Consider the following 19,905-nt stretch of genomic DNA (forward strand, 5'->3'; position numbering starts at 1 on the left):
GATTTTCGAAAACAAGCTTTATATATTGCTTATTAAGTTGATTTGGGAAATACCAAAAATAAAATACAAAGCTTTGATAGCAAGCCTGTGGTTTTTCGCAAATTATGGTCCTAACGTTTTGATTCTGACGAAATCCATTTTTTGTAAGCATGTAGGAGGTAAAAGGAACCTGTGTACTAAATTTCACTTGAATAGAAGCGACAGTTTAAGAGATATCTTGATTTTCGAAGAGAAGCCTTAAAATTTCCTTCTTAAGTTGATTTGGGAAATACCAAAAATAAAATACAAAGCTTTGATAGCAAGCCTGTGGTTTTTCGCAAATTATGGTCCTAACGTTTTGATTCTGACGAAATCCATTTTTTGTAAGCATGTAGGAGGTAAAAGGAACCTGTGTACTAAATTTCACTTGAATAGAAGCGACAGTTTAAGAGATATCTTGATTTTCGAAGAGAAGCCTTAAAATTTCCTTCTTAAGTTGATTTGGGAAATACCAAAAATAAAATACAAAGCTTTGATAGCAAGACTGTGGTTTTTTGATAATTGTGGTCCTAACGTTTTGATTCTATCGAAACCCGTTCTTAGTAAGCATCTAGGAGGTAAAACTTAACTTGTGTACTAAATTTCACTTGAATAGAAGCGACAGTTTAAGAGATATCGTGATTTTCGAAAACAAGCTTTATATATTCCTTATTAAGTCGATTTGGGAAATACCAATAATAAAATACAAAGCTTTGATAGCAAGCCTGTGTTTTTTCGCAAATTGTGGTCCTAACGTTTTGATTCTGACGAAATCCATTCTTTGTAAGCATCTTGGATGTAAAAGGAACCTTCGTACTAAATTTTATTTGAATAGAAGCGACAGTTTAAGAGATATCGTGATTTTCGAAAACAAGCTTTATATATTCCTTATTAAGTTGATTTGGGAAATACCAAAAATAAAATACAAAGCTTTGATAGCAAGCCTGTGGTTTTTCGCAAATTATGGTCCTAACGTTTTGATTCTGACGAAATCCATTCTTTAAAAGCATGTAGGAGATAAAAGGAACCTGTGTACTAAATTTGATTTGAATAGAATCGACAGTTTAAGAGATATTTTTATTTTCGAAGACAAGCCTTAAATTTTCCTTCTTATGTTGATTTGGGAAATTTTAAAAAATAAAATACAAAGCTTTGATAGCAACCCTGAGGTTTTACACAAATTTTGGTCCCAACGTTTTGAATCTTTCAAAACCCGTTCTTAGTAAGCATCTAGGATGTAAAAGGAACCTTCGTACTAAATTTCACTTGAATAGAAGCGACAGTTTAAGAGATATCTTGATTTTCGAAAACAAGCCTTATAATTTCCTTATTAAGTTGATTTGAGAAACACCAAAAAAAAACAAACAAAAAACAAAGCTTTGATAAATAGCATGTGGTTTTTTGATAATTGTGGTCCTAACGTTTTGATTCTGACGAAATCCATTCTTTGTAAGCATGTAGGAGGTAAAAGGAACCTGTGTACTAAATTTCACTTGAATAGAAGCGACAGTTTAAGAGATATCGTGATTTTCGAAAACAAGCTTTATATATTGCTTATTAAGTTGATTTGAGAAACACCAAAAAAAAAAAACAAAAAACAAAGCTTTGATAGATAGCATGTGGTTTTTTGATAATTGTGGTCCTAACGTTTTGATTCTGACGAAATCCAGTCTTTGTAAGCATGTAGGAGGTAAAAGGAACCTGTGTACTAAATTTCACTTGAATAGAAGCGACAGTTTAAGAGATATCCTGATTTTCGAAAACAAGCTTTATAATTTCCTTATTAAGTTGATTTGGAAAATACCAAAAATAAAATACAAAGCTTTGATAGCAAGCCTGTGGTTTTTTGATAATTGTGGTCCTAACGTTTTGATTCTGACGAAATCCATTCTTTGTAAGCATGTGGGAGGTAAAAGGAACCTGTGTACTAAATTTCACTTGAATAGAAGCGACAGTTTAAGAGATATCCTGATTTTCGAAAACAAGCCTTATAATTTCCTTATTAAGTTGATTTGAAAAATACCAAAAATAAAATACAAAGCTTTGATAGCAAGCCTGTGGTTTTTCGAAAATTGTGGTCCTATCGTTTTGATTCTGACGAAATCCATTTTTTGTAAGCATGTAGGAGGTAAAAGGAACCCTTTGAACTAAATTTCACTTGAATAAAAGCGACAGTTTAAGAGATATCCTGATTTTCAAAGACAAGCCTTATAATTTCTTACTAAGTTGATTTGGGAAATACCAAAAATAAAATACAAAGCTTTGATAGTAAGCCTGTGGTTTTTCGCAAATTGTGGTCCTAACGTTTTGATTCTGACAAAACCAGTTCTTAGTAAGCATCTAGGAGGTAAAAGGAACCTGTGTACTAAATTTCGCTTGAATAGAATCGACAGTTTAAGAGATATCTTGATTTTCGAAGACAAGCCTTAAAATTTCTTTCTTAAGTTGATTTGGGAAATACCAAAAATAAAATACAAAGCTTTGATTGCAAGCCTGTGGTTTTACAGAAATTGTGGTCCCAACGTTTTGATTCTATCGAAACCCGTTCTTAGTAAGCATCTAGGATGTAAAAGGAACCTTCGTACTAAATTTCACTTGAATAGAAGAGACAGTTTAAGAGATATCGTGATTTTTGAAAACAAGCTTTATATATTCCTTATTAAGTTGATTTGGGAAATACCAAAAATAAAATACAAAGCTTTGATAGCAAGCCTATGGTTTTTCGCAAATTGTGGTCCCAACGTTTTAATTCTATCGAAACCCGTTCTTAGTAAGCATCTAGAAGGTAAAAGAAACCTGTGTACTATAAATAAAAAAGACTGATTAAGTCCCTTAATGTAATTAACACCAATTTTTTAAAAAATACATTAAATTCTTACCATTACCTAATGATCAATCTGTTGAACCATGGGGGCACATCACAAGATCTGTCAACAGCCCTTCTATATTCCTCTCTGTACTTAGCACTGTATAAACCATTTTTAATGGCAGACCTGCCCATTCTTTGATGTCTTCACATTGCTCTCTGTCTTTCATTCTTCATCCTGGAACTCAAAGGTGAAAGGACCATAACCCTGGTATTATTTTCTGGAAATAAAAAAAAGACTGATTAAGTCCCTTAATGTAATTAACACCAATTTTTTACAAAATACATACATTCTTACCATTACCTATCAATCAGTCTGTTGAACCATGGGGGCACCACATAAGATCTGTCAACAGCCCTTCTATATATATAGATATCTTGATTTTCGAAGACAAACTTTATAATTTTTTTATTAAGTTGATTTGGGAAATACCAATAAGAAAATACAAAGCTTTGATAGCAAGCCTGTGGTTTTTCACATACTGTGGTCCAAACGTTTTGATTCTGACGAAAACCGTTCTTAGTAAGCATCTAGGAGGTAAAACTTAACTTGTGTACTAAATTTCACTTGAATAGAAGCGACAGTTTAAGAGATATCGTGATTTTCGAAAACAAGCTTTATATATTCCTTATTAAGTCGATTTGGGAATTACCAATAATAAAATACAAAGCTTTGATTGCAAGCCTGTGGTTTTTCGCAAATTGTGGTCCTAACGTTTTGATTCTGACGAAATCCATTCTTTGTAAGCATCTTGGATGTAAAAGGAACCTTCGTACTAAATTTTATTTGAATAGAAGCGACACTTTAAGAGATATCGTGATTTTCGAAAACAAGCTTTATATATTCCTTATTAAGTTGATTTGGGAAATACCAAAAATAAAATACAAAGCTTTGATAGCAAGCCTGTGGTTTTTCGCAAATTATGGTCCTAATGTTTTGATTCTGACGAAATCCATTCTTTGTAAGCATGTAGGAGGTAAAAGGAACCTGTGTACTAAATTTGATTTGAATAGAATTGACAGTTTAAGAGATATTTTGATTTTCGAAAACAAGCCTTATAATTTCCTTATTAAGTTGATTTGAGAAACACCAAAAAAAAACAAACAAAAAACAAAGCTTTGATAGATAGCATGTGGTTTTTTGATAATTGTGGTCCTAACGTTTTGATTCTGACGAAATCCATTCTTTGTAAGCATGTAGGAGGTAAAAGGAACCTGTGTTCTAAATTTCACTTGAATAGAAGCGACAGTTTAAGAGATATCCTGATTTTCGAAAACAAGCCTTATAATTTCCTTATTAAGTTGATTTGGAAAATACCAAAAATAAAATACAAAGCTTTGATAGCAAGCCTGTGGTTTTTTGATAATTGTGGTCCTAACGTTTTGATTCTGACGAAATCCATTCTTTGTAAGCATGTGGGAGGTAAAAGGAACCTGTGTACTAAATTTCACTTGAATAGAAGCGACAGTTTAAGAGATATCCTGATTTTCGAAAACAAGCCTTATAATTTCCTTATTAAGTTGATTTGGAAAATACCAAAAATAAAATACAAAGCTTTGATAGCAAGCCTGTGGTTTTTCGAAAATTGTGGTCCTATCGTTTTGATTCTGACGAAATCCATTTTTTGTAAGCATGTAGGAGGTAAAAGGAACCCTTTGAACTAAATTTCACTTGAATAAAAGCGACAGTTTAAGAGATATCCTGATTTTCAAAGACAAGCCTTATAATTTCTTACTAAGTTGATTTGGGAAATACCAAAAATAAAATACAAAGCTTTGATAGTAAGCCTGTGGTTTTTCGCAAATTGTGGTCCTAACGTTTTGATTCTGACAAAACCAGTTCTTAGTAAGCATCTAGGAGGTAAAAGGAACCTGTGTACTAAATTTCGCTTGAATAGAATCGACAGTTTAAGAGATATCTTGATTTTCGAAGACAAGCCTTAAAATTTCTTTCTTAAGTTGATTTGGGAAATACCAAAAATAAAATACAAAGCTTTGATTGCAAGCCTGTGGTTTTACAGAAATTGTGGTCCCAACGTTTTGATTCTATCGAAACCCGTTCTTAGTAAGCATCTAGGATGTAAAAGGAACCTTCGTACTAAATTTCACTTGAATAGAAGAGACAGTTTAAGAGATATCGTGATTTTTGAAAACAAGCTTTATATATTCCTTATTAAGTTGATTTGGGAAATACCAAAAATAAAATACAAAGCTTTGATAGCAAGCCTATGGTTTTTCGCAAATTGTGGTCCCAACGTTTTAATTCTATCGAAACCCGTTCTTAGTAAGCATCTAGAAGGTAAAAGAAACCTGTGTACTATAAATAAAAAAGACTGATTAAGTCCCTTAATGTAATTAACACCAATTTTTTAAAAAATACATTAAATTCTTACCATTACCTAATGATCAATCTGTTGAACCATGGGGGCACATCACAAGATCTGTCAACAGCCCTTCTATATTCCTCTCTGTACTTAGCACTGTATAAACCATTTTTAATGGCAGACCTGCCCATTCTTTGATGTCTTCACATTGCTCTCTGTCTTTCATTCTTCATCCTGGAACTCAAAGGTGAAAGGACCATAACCCTGGTATTATTTTCTGGAAATAAAAAAAAGACTGATTAAGTCCCTTAATGTAATTAACACCAATTTTTTACAAAATACATACATTCTTACCATTACCTATCAATCAGTCTGTTGAACCATGGGGGCACCACATAAGATCTGTCAACAGCCCTTCTATATATATAGATATCTTGATTTTTTAAAAAACAAGCCTTATAATTTTTTTATTTAGTTAATTTGGGAAATACCAATAAGAAAATACAAAGCTCTGATAGCAAGCCTGTGGTTTTTCACATATTGTGGTCCAAACGTTTTGATTCTGACGAAAACCGTTCTTAGTAAGCATTTAGGAGGTAAAACTGAACTTGTGTACTAAATTTCACTTAAATAGAAACGACAGTTTAAGAGATATCTTGATTTTCGAAAAGAAGCCTTATAATTTCATTATTAAGTTGATTTGGGAAACACCAAAAAAAAAAAAAACAAATCTTTGATAGCTAGCCTGTGGTTTTACACAAATTGTGGTCCCAACGTTTTTATTCTATCGAAACCCGTTTTTAGTAAGCATCTAGGAGGTAAAAGGAACCTTTGTACTAAATTTTACTTGAATAGAAGCGACAGTTTAAGAGATATCGTGATTTTCAAAAACAAGCTTTATATATTCCTTATTAAGTTGATTTGGGAAAAAACAAAAATAAAATACAAAGCTTTGATAGCAAGCCTGTGGTTTTTCGCAAATTGTGGTCCTAACCTTTTGATTCTGACGAAATTCATTCTTAGCATCTAGGAGGTAAAAGGAACATGTGTACTAAATTTCACTTGAATAGAAGCAATAGTTTAAGAGATATCTTGATTTTCGTAGACAAGTCTTATAATTTCTTTATTAAGTTATTTGGGAAATACAAAAAATAAAATACAAAGCTTTGATAGCAAGCCTATGGTTTTTCGCAAATTGTGGTCCCAACGTATTGATTCTATCGAAACCCGTTCTTAGTAAGCAGCTAGGCGGTAAAAAAAACTTGTGTACTATAAATAAAAAAAGATTGATAAAGTCCCTTAATGTAATTAACACCAATTTTTTACAAAATACATTAAATTCTTACCATTACCTAATGATCAATCTCTTGAACCATGGGGGCACATCACAAGATCTGTCAACAGCCTTTCTATATTCTTCTCTGTACTTAGCCCTGGATAAACCATTTTTAATGGCAGACCTGCCCATTCTTTGATGTCTTCACATTGCTCTCTATCTTTCATTCTTCATCCTGGAACTCAATAATGAAAGGACCATAACCCTGGTATTATTTTCTGGAAATAAAAAAAGACTGATTAAGTCCCTTAATGTAATTAACACCAATTTTTTAAAAAATACATTAAATTCTTACCATTACCTAATGATCAATCTGTTGAACCATGGGGGCACCACACAAGATCTGTCATAAGCCCTTCTATATTCCTTATTCCTCTCTGTACTGAGCCCTGGATAAACCATTTCATGGCAGACCTGCCCATACTTTGATGTCTTCACATTGCTTTGTCTTTCATTCTTCATCCTGGAACTCAATGGTGAAAGGACCATAACCCTCGTATTATTTTTTTATCTTTTTTTTTATTATTTTTTTTATAATTTTTAATTTTTTTTTTTTTATTTTTTTTTTATTTTTTTTTTTAATTTTTAAATTTTTTTTTTTATAATTTTTTAAAATTTTTTTTAAATTATTTTTTTAATATTATTTTTTTTTATTTTTTTATTTTTTTATATATATTTTTTTTAATTTTTTAAATTTTTTTTTTTATAATTTTTTAAAATTTTTTTTAAATTATTTTTTTTATTATTATTTTTTTTTATTTTTTTATTTTTTTATATATTTTTTTTTTAATTTTTAAATTTTTTTTTTTTATTTTTTTTTTAATTTTTTTTTAAATTTTTTTTTTTCATTTTTAATTTTTTTTTTAGATAAATTTTTTTTTTATTTCTTTTTTGAGAATTCACTATCCCGGGACTGATTTCACTGTAGACCAGTGGTTCCCAAACTTTTTTGTCTTATAGACCCCTTGACATGTTTTCTGCTTTTCGGTAGACCCACTGCTTAACTTATATTTTTTTAAAAATTTTTTATAATTTTTATTTTTTTCTTTTTTTTTTCTTTTTTTTTTAATTTTTAATTTTTTTTTTTTTATAATTTTTTTTTTTTTTTTTAATTTTTTTTTTTATAATTTTTTTAAATTATTTATATATTTTTTATTTTTTTGAATTTTTTGAATTTTTTTTTAATTTTTTTATTATTTATTTTTTATTTTTTTTATTTTTTTTGGATTTTTTTTTATTATTATTTGTATTTTTTTTTTTTTAATTTAAAAAAAAAAAATTTTTATTTTTCATTTAATTTTTTTAAATTTTTTTTTCATTTTCAATTTTTTTTTTAATTTTTTTAAATTTTTAGTTTTTATTTTCTTTTTTTTTAATTTTTTTTATATTTTTTTTTTTTTAGATAAATTTTTTTTTTTTTTTCGAGAATTCACTATCCCGGGACTGACTTTACTGTAGACTCTAGAGTATTCTAGACCTAGATATACTTTTCTAGATCTCTTACATAGATCTAAATCTATATTGTAAAATTCTAGATCTAGATCTATAATATGTCTACTTCGGGATTGTAGCATTCACCAACCTATGCTTAGATAAGTTAGATCGTGATTTTCTAAATCAAGTAGATCATACTCTTACTCTTACATATCTATCTTAATATCTAGAATCTAGACTTGTGACTCTTTCGGCTTCTGTTGCCAGAGTAATTTCCATGTTTAAACCAATTTTAATTTCTAGATCTACGAAGTTTACACGAATCTTTAAAAAAATTATTTGATTTAAGAAATTGTTGGATAAAATTAAACTTTAAAAAGAATTAAGCAAAGTTAAAGATCTCTAGATTCTTATCTACGTAAGACTAATAAGTTCACTTCTGCTGTGAGCCTGTGTTAAAGCGTCCATTGACAATCAATCATATTAGAGAAAAAAATCACGCGAACCAATCGGATTATTCTTGTATGTAAACAGAAGATATATATATATGTCTTAGCAGTTCTTTTTATAGTCAAGAAACGCATTTATATAGGAAGGAAGAAACTTCAAACTTAAATCATTAATTTCAAAACATGGCGGGCTCCCTTTAACCATTGTGTATGAATATCAAGTAAAAACAATGAATCTTTTGGTCATTTTAAGCTCTTATATGACAAGGTGACCATTATTAAATGCATTTTTTACATAAAAAATAATATTTTTCAATGTAATCATTAAGTAAAATGCGTGCAGCACGGGGCTTTAATGCATGAATGCTTACAAATAGTGGCGTCCCATACACGACAGCAGGATGCTGGGGGATAATGTGCTGCTCCATGCAGCCAGTCTGCCAATGTGTGTGTGTGTATGTGTGTGACAGTGTGTGAGGGATTATAAATAAGCGAGAAAAAAAAGGAAAGATTACTAAGATGCATCACTTTTTAATTGAAGATTGGGTGGTAGTGCAAAAAAAAAATCCACCAATGCACCCACTCATCATTGACAGAAAAAAAAAATAATTCCAAATATTATCTATTAAAGGCATTAACTCCATATGACCATAATATATATAAAGGCTAAAAAAAAAAAGATCGATATCAATTTCCGCCTTATCTTAAAATATTACATGTTGACAGCATCATAAATCAAAATATAACTTCGCAGATCTATTAACTAATTTTACTATACGACTAGATATAAGCCTAGATCTATTTTAATTCAATATTTATTTCAACTTTATCTTCATAATAATACATGTCAATAGCACCTTAAATTTTAATCAAATTATAACTTCACAGAACTATTTATGTCTCTAAGTAGACCTTGCTACCACTGGCCAGATTTTTTGCGTTGTCTAGGCGCTGGATCAAGACTAAACGTATTTTCCAAGGGGGGAATAACCTAGTTGATTTTTAATATCGCCAGCTGAAAACTGATATGGAAAAAAACAACAAAAAAAAAAAAAAAACAGAAATAATAGATTTATATCGCTAGATTATAACTGATAGGAAGAGAATAAGAATAAAACATATAGAAATGCATTGATGCATTTTAAGGTAATAGTTTTTGTTACCTTTTTTCAATCTTATAAATTTTAATCAGCGTGTGCTAAGTCAGGTACAATGCACAGCTAGACACCATAGTATTGTGCACCTTAATGTGGTTGTCATGGCCAGGGGTGTCAGTGGGGATAAGCTTCCATTGTATATAAAATACTCCTAAAGGCAAGCGTCTCAGATAGCCTCTGACAACCAAGTCCAGCACCTGGCCTTCTCGTGTGGCTTAAATACTAAGCCCGGCAAAACTGCTCTTACTAACAGGTGAAGGCGGATACTTGGCGCCACAAAACCGGGAGCTTCGGGTAGATGGAGCTCGTCAGCCTAGTTAGGCAATTCATCTAGGGGTACTGTGATTTCAAACCCACGCTGCATTGCGGTAACAACCTCAAGGAATAATCCCCTTAGGCGTTGGGAGTATAAACCGTGAAATTTACTCCAGCAGCTTCTGCAACTGAGTTGGTGCCAAATGTAACTCGAAGCGTTCTTTTGGATCTCATCAGCAAGGTCGAGAGAGGGACCATGATGCATGAACAGAATAATACAATATTTTGGGTTATAGTGATTTTCAGAATTTTAAGTTTTATCTTAAAATTGATTTTTGCAAAAGATCAAGACAAATATTGTTATAGCTATAAGCAAGAGTAATACATCTTTTTAGAATATAATGTAAAAGCTCTTTTGTCATGCTACTGTACATATTTAAATATCATTCTCACATAGAAATTCTAAATGCATTTCTTTTTGGATAGTAAAAATTACTTTATTATGAAATAAGTACAGAATTATAAAGAGATTTATTTCAAAGCTCTTTATTATCATTGAATAAATTATATTATCTACTCGTAGGAATGAAAAAAAAGTGTGCAGTATAGTTGCTACACAGAAAGACCTACAATTATGTCTAATATTACAGAATTAATTATTTACATAACAATGATTTTTAATAATAAAAAACTGCATTTAAATATTACATAGCATACTAACTATTAGTACCTAAAACGCAATTAAACTATTATTTAATACAAAACTATACGATTGAGCTTTTTATAAGCAAAATTGTAGTCAAACTGAATATCCATTTGATTGGATCAATAAAAATTAACTTATCTTAGAATGGACCTCATTCACCAACATTTAGTCACGTGATCTTATTGATAAAACAATGAAAAAAATTGTCTCGTGACAACCATCATGAATTAAACATGAGATCGTAAATTATATAGAAGAGATAAAGCACCACGTGGCTAAATGTTGTTTGTTTACAATTGGTGAATGAGGTCCATTGAAAACTATCTAAGATTCATAATGCCCCCCATAATGAAGAATAAGAAATTACAGAAATAGTTAAGACTAACATAAGCCTGACAATAAAATGTATAGTTCTTATTTAATTAGCTTTCTTGACATTATTATAATTAAGCCACATAAGAAAACATGTAAATTGTCACTAGCTTTAACAAAGCTTCATTGATGTCTTTGTTGATTTGTGGAGAGGTATCAATCTTGGCTAGTATGCTGAAAAAAAAATAGAAAAGAATATTTATTAAACTGCTTTATAAATAAATTAAATCCATAACATATATAAATTAAGATGTATGTAATACATATATCAAGATCTACAAAAAAAATATTTGAAAACTAAGGGCTTAATTAAATGACATTATAATATTTTGTTACTCGCCAGCATTGATTATTTCAACCAAACAATTGAAATAGCCTTATTTTTAACTTTTCACAATTTCTTTTTAATTAAGGGCCACCAAATTCACCTTGCCTATGGCATCCAATCACCAAAGGCCAGCACTGCCAGCACAATGGCCATATGCAAATACATTTCCCCAACTAATGTCAGGTACCCATTAAAGTTGGGTGGGTTACTCCGAGGCGCCCTTTTAATTCCTGAATTTCAAAAAAATTCTAATCTTTGCTAGAGACCATAGTCTTGAGTAAACTTAGAAATAAGATGAGATTGTCTAGATGACTAACAAGATCTAGTGACAATCAAGTCTAGAGTCTATTGAAAAATATAGAAATAGAATATATTATTTAGCTTTAGATCTAGAATCTAAAATTATTATAAACTCTAATCAAGATTGACTAGATCATGATAGATGAGTAGAGATCTAAATTTATGTTCTCTATGTTAGATAATAGTTTTTGCATCCATTTTTTGGTATACACTTCTTTCACCTACTAACTAGATGATTTGGTGGCTGAAGGTTACAACATAAAAACTGGGGTTTTGAATTCCAGGATATTTATGATAATACCAAGTCAACCCAACTCTAATGGGTACCTAAGATCAGTTGAGGAAAAGATAGGTGTAAGACAATACCTTAATAACATTCAGTAATAGTAAATAATTACCTGATGCATGGCTAGTCCAGCTTTCTCTGGAAATGTTCCAGCCCAGTGCACACATCTTCACAATGAATCTAATTACTGCAAAACAAAAGGTAAACTTGCATCATGTGAAATAAAAAATAATTAAATTTTTATTCAACCAGTGTCAATATGAAAAGTCATCACAAAAAAAAGCAAATTTGGATTATAATAGCTAAAGCAAAAAAAAAAAATCAAATCTATATAACCAAAAAAAATAAAATATAAGTTTGTTTCTGAAAGGCCATAACAAAATAATACAACATAATTCCAGACAGCCACTACAAATAACACAAAAGTCGATTCCAAGCAGTCATAAAGAAAAGTTATCAAGTAGATTCCAAATATTAACTGCCAAAAAATAATCAAGTCAATTCTAAATAACAACAAACAAACAAACAAAAAAATGCAAAAGTCTGATTCCAAACAGCCATCACAAAAAAAAAGCAACTAATTTAAACAACCACTATGAAAAACACAATATCAGACATTGATCATAAAAACACACAAATCCAATGAAGAGCTTAAGTAATATACACATGTTTGATTCTAAACAGCCATCTCCAAAGAAGAAAATGTCAATTCTTTCGCTACTAAAAAAAAGCACATGATTCTTTAAAAAAAAAAAATCCAATACTGAACAATGATCACAAAAAACACACAAGTCTAATTTCAAACAGAGCTCATAAAAAGCCATCACAAAAAAAAAGCACACAAGTCTAATGCAGAACATTGATCACAAAAACGCACAAGTCCAATTTAAAACATTGATAAAAGAAAAACAAACAAATCTGATAAAGAACATCAATTAAAAAAACACATGTCCAAACTGCCATCAATAAAGACCCAAATGTCAATTCAATCAGCCACTACTAAAAAAAGCAGTTGATTAAAAAAAAAAAAAACAAGTCTTATGCCGAACAATGATCACAAAAAAAACCCACCAGTTTCGAACTCCACACCGATCATAAAAAGGAGGCAAAGTCAGACTTCTAACAGCTGTCACATAAAATAAACAAATAAAAATGCCATTCTAAAAAAACACAAAGTAAATGCACAACTTGGAATGTGAATATCCATCACAGAAAAACACAAGTCTTTTTCAAACAGCCCACACAAAAAAGCAGAGGTATGATTAAAAACAACCATCACAAAAATTTTAATAACCACCAAAAAAAAACGCGCAAGTCGGATTTCTATTACTGATCATAAAAAGGAACAAGTCCAATACTGAAAATCGATAATATAATCACACAAGTCCGATTCCAGTCAGTCATTACAAAAAAGCACAATTTCAATTCAAAACAGCCATCACAAAAAAATCGAATTTCTATTCAAACAGCAACTATACAAAACACGTTGATTCTAAAAAAAAAAAAAAAAAAAAACCCACAAGTCCGATGTTTAACATCAGTTACAAAAAAAAATTAAAAAATGTCCATTCTAAATAATTATAAAATGAATGCACAAGTTTGATTCCAAACAGCAATCACAAAAAGCATATGTCGATTCAAATAGCCACTACGAAAAACTTGAATGCCAATTCTAAATAACCACATAAAAAAAAAATTAAAATGTACAAATTCTATTCCGAGCATTAATCACAAAAATGACAAGTAAGAATCAAAATACATTAAATTCTTAGCATTACCTATCAATCAGTCTGTTGAACCATGGGGGCACCACACAAGATCTGTCAACAGCCCTTTTATATTCCTCTCTGTACTTAGCCCTGGATAAACCATTTCATGGCAGACCTGCACATTCTTTGATGTCTTCACATTGCTCTCAGTCTTTCATTCTTCATCCTGGAACTCAACAGTGAAAGGACCATAACCCTGGTATTATTTTCTGGAAATAAAAAAAGTGATTAAGTCTCTTAATATAATTAAAACCAATTTTTATAATTTTTTTACAAAATACATTAAATTCTTACCATTACCTATCAATCAGTCTGTTTAATCATGGGGACACCACACAAGATCTGTCATCAGCCCTTCTATATTCCTCTCTGTACTTAGCCCTGGATAAACCATTTCATGGCAGACCTGCACATTCTTTGATGTCTTCACATTGCTCTCTGTCTTTCATTCTTCATCCTGGAACTCAACGGTGAAAGGACCATAACCCTGGTATTATTTTCTGGAAATAAAAAAAGTGATTAAGTCTCTTAAAATAATTAAAACCAATTTTTATAATTTTTTTACAAAATACATTAAATTCTTACCATTACCTATCAATCAGTTTGTTGAACCATAGGGGCACCACACAAGATCTGTCATCAGCCCTTCTATATTCCTCTCTGTACTTAGCCCTGGATAAACCATTTCCTGGCAGACCTGCACATTTTTTTGATGTCTTCACATTGCTCTCTGTTTTTCATTCTTCATCCTGGAAATCAACAGTGAAAGGACCATAACCCTGGTATTATTTTCTGGAAATAAAAAAAGTGATTAAGTCTCTTAATGTAATTAACACCAATTTTTATAATTTTTTTACAAAATACATTAAATTCTTACCATTACCTATCAATCAGTCTGTTGAACCATGGGGGCACCACACAAGATCTGTCAGCAGCCCTTCTATATTCCTCTCTGTACTTAGCCCTGGATAAACCATTTCATGGCAGACCTGCACATTCTTTGATGTCTTCACATTGCTCTCTGTCTTTCATTCTTCATCCTGGAACTCAACGGTGAAAGGAGCATGACCCTGGTATCATTTTCTGGAAATAAAAAAAGAGTGATTAAGTCCCTTAATGTAATTAACACCAATTTTTTTAATTTTCTTTTCAAAATACATTAAATTCTTACCATTACCTATCAATCAGTCTGTTGAACCATGGGGGCACCACACAAGATCTGTCAACAGCCCTTCTATATTCCTCTCTGTACTTAGCCCTGGATAAACCATTTCATAATAGACCTGCACATTCTTTGATGTCTTCACATTGCTCACTGTCTTTCTCATTCTTCATCCTGGAACTCAACAGTGAAAGGACCATTACCCTGGTATTATTTTCTGGAAATAAAAAAAGTGATTAAGTCTCTTAATATAATTAAAACCAATTTTTATAATTTTTTTTTACAAAATAAATTAAATTCTTACCATTACTTATCAATCAGTCTTTTGAACCATGGGGGCACCACACAAGATCTGTCAACAGCCCTTCTATATTCCTCTCTGTACTTAGCCCTGGATAAACCATTTCATGGCAGACCTGCACATTCTTTGATGTCTTCACATTGCTCTCTGTCTTTCATTCTTCATCCAGGAACTCAACAGTGAAAGGAACATAACCCTGGTATTATTTTCTGGAAAGAAAAAAAAGTGATTAAGTCTCTTAATGTAATTAACACCAATTTTCATAATTTTTTTACAAAATACATTAAATTCTTACCATTACCTATCAATCAGTCTGTTGAGCCATGGGGGCACCACACAAGATCAGTCAACAGCCCTTCTATATTCCTCTCTTTACTTAGCCCTGGATAAACCATTTCATGGCAGACCTGCACATTCTTTGATGTCTTCACATTGCTCTCTGTCTTTCATTCTTCATCCTGGAACTCAATGGTGAAAGGAGCATAACACTGGTATTATTTTCTGGAAATAAAAAAAGAGTGATTAAATCCCTTAATGTAATTAACACCAATTCAACAGACTGATGATGATCCTCTAGCTATTGGTTTGGTATCATTTTTTTTAAAAAGTCTGGGTTAGTTTACAGCACACATCGCTACACCCCATCAGAGCCTGTGATGCCACTGGTTCCAAACTGATCCCAAACTGTATATATTTCCTTTGCAAAGAATCACATAAGAAGCTTTTAATTTGATAACTCATGCCACCGATGTGCCCTTGATTTGTATTTTTGCTTAAAGAAATTCTTTTAATAATATCAGATGTAGGTGTGTGTAAAACAGTTTTCACAACTACAACGGCTGGTAAAATCAATGTTTTACCTATGTTTCCGTATTTTGCTATACGTAAAGAGATATTGGAAGACGCTCACAAACCAACATCTTCTCTATATATATATGATGTTGAAGTGAGATTGTGTGGGTCTATTCTTAACTTTATCTTTGAGTGCTAGAAAATTTTTAAATCTTTATCTATTTTGTCAGGGTGACATTGTCTCAGATGATCCTCTAGCCATTGGTTTGGTATCATTATTTTAAAAAAGTCACTTAGGCAACCGCTTGTTTGACAAGGAAGGAATGAATCTCAGTTTTAAATAATCAACGCTGGACAGTGTACATTTCTTTTTGTTAAACATTTGTTACATGTAGACAAAATTAAAATTTTTAAATAAGTATTGAGACAATTCTTTGGTTTGATTAGCAGGAAATATGTTTAAATGATTTACCAAGATAAAAATCATATATTACTGTATAAAATAATTACATTAAATGAATGTAAAAATTAAAATGATCTGCTTTAAATGAAATCTATTATCGTAGACCCCCGTGGACCTCTCATAGACCCCCAATTTATTTTTTAATTTTGTAGACCCCCTGGAAGTCTTCGTAGACCCCTGGGGGTCTATATAGACCACTTTGGGAATCACTGATCTAGAGTTTAGTCTACACTCTAAATCTGGATATTACTACAATCAATATTGAATTGTATTCTAGACTCTCTGTCTAGTCTTATAAACTTTTTTTAAAGACTCTGAGACTTGAGTGATTATGCTTCTAGTTTGATCTAGACTATTCTAGACTAGATAATAGATCTAGACTTTTCTAAACTAGTTAATAGATCTAGATCTAGTAATATTCTAATTAATGATCTAGACTACATTATAGGTCTAGTTATCTAGATCTAGCAGATTTTCTTACCTCTTAAACTATTCTACTTCTTGATCTAGTCTATATAGATCTAGATTTAATCTATAGATCAAGTCTATAACTAGGTACTAGGACTAGAGTAATCTAGACATTCTATTCTAGACTGACTAGACTATACTAAACAAACTCTAATACTCTAATGACAATTCTAGTATTAAAATTAATAAGAAACTTTACAGTCTACATTCTAAATATCTAGAATCTATATTGACTATATCTACAATCAATATTGAATTGTATTCTAGACTCTCTATCTAGTCTTATAAACTTTCTTTAAAGACTCAGTCTTGAGTGATAAAGATTTAAAAGATTCTAGCTAGATCTAGATTTTTTTCTAGATCTAGACTAGTAAATAGATGATAGATTAATCTAGATGATGCTAGATCTACTTATATAATTATAATCTATAGTAATCTAGTCTAGATCTAATATTTCTAAATAGATCTAATATTGACAATCGAATAAGTTGAATAGGTGGTGTGTTTGGATAGCCTTACAAAACTTCTCTGTCTGTTGACCCTGATTTTTTCTAGATCTAGATTATTTTCTTACCTTTAAACTGTTCTTCTTCTTGATCTATATAGATTTAGATAATCTTGATTGAGAATTTCTATAGATCTAGTAACTAGTCTAGATAGATCTATCTAAATTTTAAATTATTAGTTCTATTTAAATAAATCTAATAAAATTAGTAATTACGATAAGATAAATTATCTTAAATCGATTCAGTCTAGACCCATCAACATGAATTATTGAATTGAGTCGTAACATTGGTTTTTAGACTAGGACTGAACTAGTTATAAAGGATTTATAGATATAGACGTCGAGTAGAAGATTTTGAACTGATAATCTAGATTTAGAGGAAAAAGATAATTTATTGTTACATTAAATCATGAACATGGCCGCCACATGGTTTACAATTAGACAGAGCAGCCCCGGTCAAAATGAAACAGAATTTAGGGTTTTCTTTTCAAAAGATTATTCTTCATGATAAATTACCCATTCAAGCCCATTGCATTAATAATAGATCTTTACTTGTAATTGATATGTAGCCATTCATTATAAATAGTTTTAAATTAAACCATTAGATCTAACGTAAGGATTTGAATTAGAGGACATTTTTTTTTTCTAAGCTTTGAACTGCCTCGTACATGGATGGCTGCCTGGTCAAGTGATTTGCACGCTGGACTGTCGTTCGGATTTATCTACGGTCGAGGGTTCAAACCCTGTCCGCTCCCAGTTTTTTTTACAAGCACAAAATAAGAAAAAAAAAATTGGATGATTTTTTTTCCCAAAGGTTAGCCGTCAACACAAGCTTCCCTCCCTGATAATTGTTTTTCACGTGAGAAAAATGAAGTACAAAAAGTGCATACATTTATTATATTTGAACTCGCCATGAATAAAAAAAAAAGAAAATTCTAGATCAAGGTTTTATTTGATGTACGATGGTTCTAACATTGTTAAAACTAGCCCATAGATCCAGATATTTTCTCTTTGTATTATCGTTGATTAAAAAAAGTGGAATTACCGTAATCTAGCATGTAGATGAAATATTTAAAAAAAAGATCTATAATAGGCAGTCTAGATCTAATATACTATTAAAATAAAAAAAATAATTTTTTTTTTTTTTAAAGTTTGGGAACCACTGGTCTTCAGTGAAGTCAGTCCCGGGATAGTGAATTACCCATTCAAGCCCATTGCATTAATAATAGAGCTTTACTTGTAATTGATATGTAGCCGTTCATTATAAATAGTTTTAAATTAAACCATTAGATCTAACGTAAGGATTTGAATTAGAGGACATTTTTTATTTTTTATTTTTTTCTAAGCTTTAAACTGCTCGCGCATAGATGGCTGCCTGGTCAAGTGGTTTGCACGCTGGACTGTCGTTCGGATTTATCGACGGTCGAGGGTTCAAACCCTGTCCGCTCCCAGTTTTTTTACAAGCACAAAATAAGAAAAAAAAAAATTGGATGATTTTTTTCCCCAAAGGTTAGCCGTCAACAAAGGCTTCCCTCCCTGATAATTGTTTTTCACGTGAGAAAAATGAAATACAAAAAGTGCATACATTTATTATATTTGAACTCACCATGAATAAAAAAAAAGAAAATTCTAGATCAAGGTTTTATTTGATGTACGATGGTTCTAACATTGTTAAAACTAGCCCATAGATCCAGATATTTTCTTTTTGTATTATCGTTGATTAAAAAAAAGTGGAATTACCGTAATCTAGCATCTAGATGAAATATTAAAAAAAAAAAGATCTATAATAGGCAGTCTAGATCTAATATACTAATAAAATAAAAAAAAAAAATTTTTTTTTAAAGTTTGGGAACCACTGGTCTTCAGTGAAGTCAGTCCCGGGATAGTGAATTACCCATTCAAGCCCATTGCATTAATAATAGAGCTTTACTTGTAATTGATATGTAGCCATTCATTATAAATAGTTTTAAATTAAACCATTAGATCTAACGTAAGGATTTGAATTAGAGGACATTTTTTATTTTTTATTTTTTTCTAAGCTTTAAACTGCTCTCGCATGGATGGCTGCCTGGTCAAGTGGTTTGCACGCTGGACTGTCGTTCGGATTTATCGATGGTCGAGGGTTCAAACTCTATCCGCTCCCATTTTTTACAAGCACAAAAAAAGAAAAAAAAATTTTTATTGTTTTTTTATTTTTTTTTTTATTATTTTTTTTTTAATTTAAACAAAAAAAAATAATAAAAAAAAATAAAACTACAAAAAAAAAATAAAAAAAATATTTTTTTTAAAAGTTTGGGAACCACTGGTCTACAGTGAAGTCAGTCCCGGGATAGTGAATTACCCATTCAAGCCCATTGCATTAATAATAGATCTTTACTTGTAATTGATATGTAGCCATTCATTATAAATAGTTTTAAATTAAACCATTAGATCTAACGTAAGGATTTGAATTAGAGGACATTTTTTTTTTTTTCTAAGCTTTGAACTGCCTCGTACATGGATGGCTGCCTGGTCAAGTGGTTTGCACGCTGGACTGTCGTTCGGATTTATCGACGGTCGAGGGTTCAAACCCTGTCCGCTCCCATTTTTTTTTACAAGCACAAAATAAGAAAAA

The 19,905-nt window shown here is 30.8% G+C and overlaps 2 long non-coding RNA genes across 2 annotated transcripts; both read right to left on the reverse strand.

Moving 5' to 3' along the window:
• Positions 1-10,946: 10,946 nt before the first annotated feature.
• Positions 10,947-12,886, reverse strand: LOC129924210 (uncharacterized). The gene is made up of 2 exons (XR_008776196.1): positions 11,944-12,886; positions 10,947-11,091 (listed from the first exon to the last, which is right to left on the reverse strand). It is a non-coding gene; the product is annotated as an uncharacterized LOC129924210 (long non-coding RNA).
• Positions 12,887-14,776: 1,890 nt separating this feature from the next.
• LOC129924212 (uncharacterized) lies at positions 14,777-17,833 on the reverse strand. Its single transcript, XR_008776198.1, has 4 exons — positions 17,361-17,833; positions 15,365-15,564; positions 15,067-15,272; positions 14,777-14,979 (listed from the first exon to the last, which is right to left on the reverse strand). It is a non-coding gene; the product is annotated as an uncharacterized LOC129924212 (long non-coding RNA).
• Positions 17,834-19,905: the final 2,072 nt, after the last annotated feature.

Source organism: Biomphalaria glabrata, unplaced genomic scaffold, assembly GCF_947242115.1.
Source record: "Biomphalaria glabrata unplaced genomic scaffold, xgBioGlab47.1 scaffold_30, whole genome shotgun sequence".
Taxonomy (NCBI): Eukaryota; Metazoa; Mollusca; class Gastropoda; family Planorbidae; genus Biomphalaria; species Biomphalaria glabrata.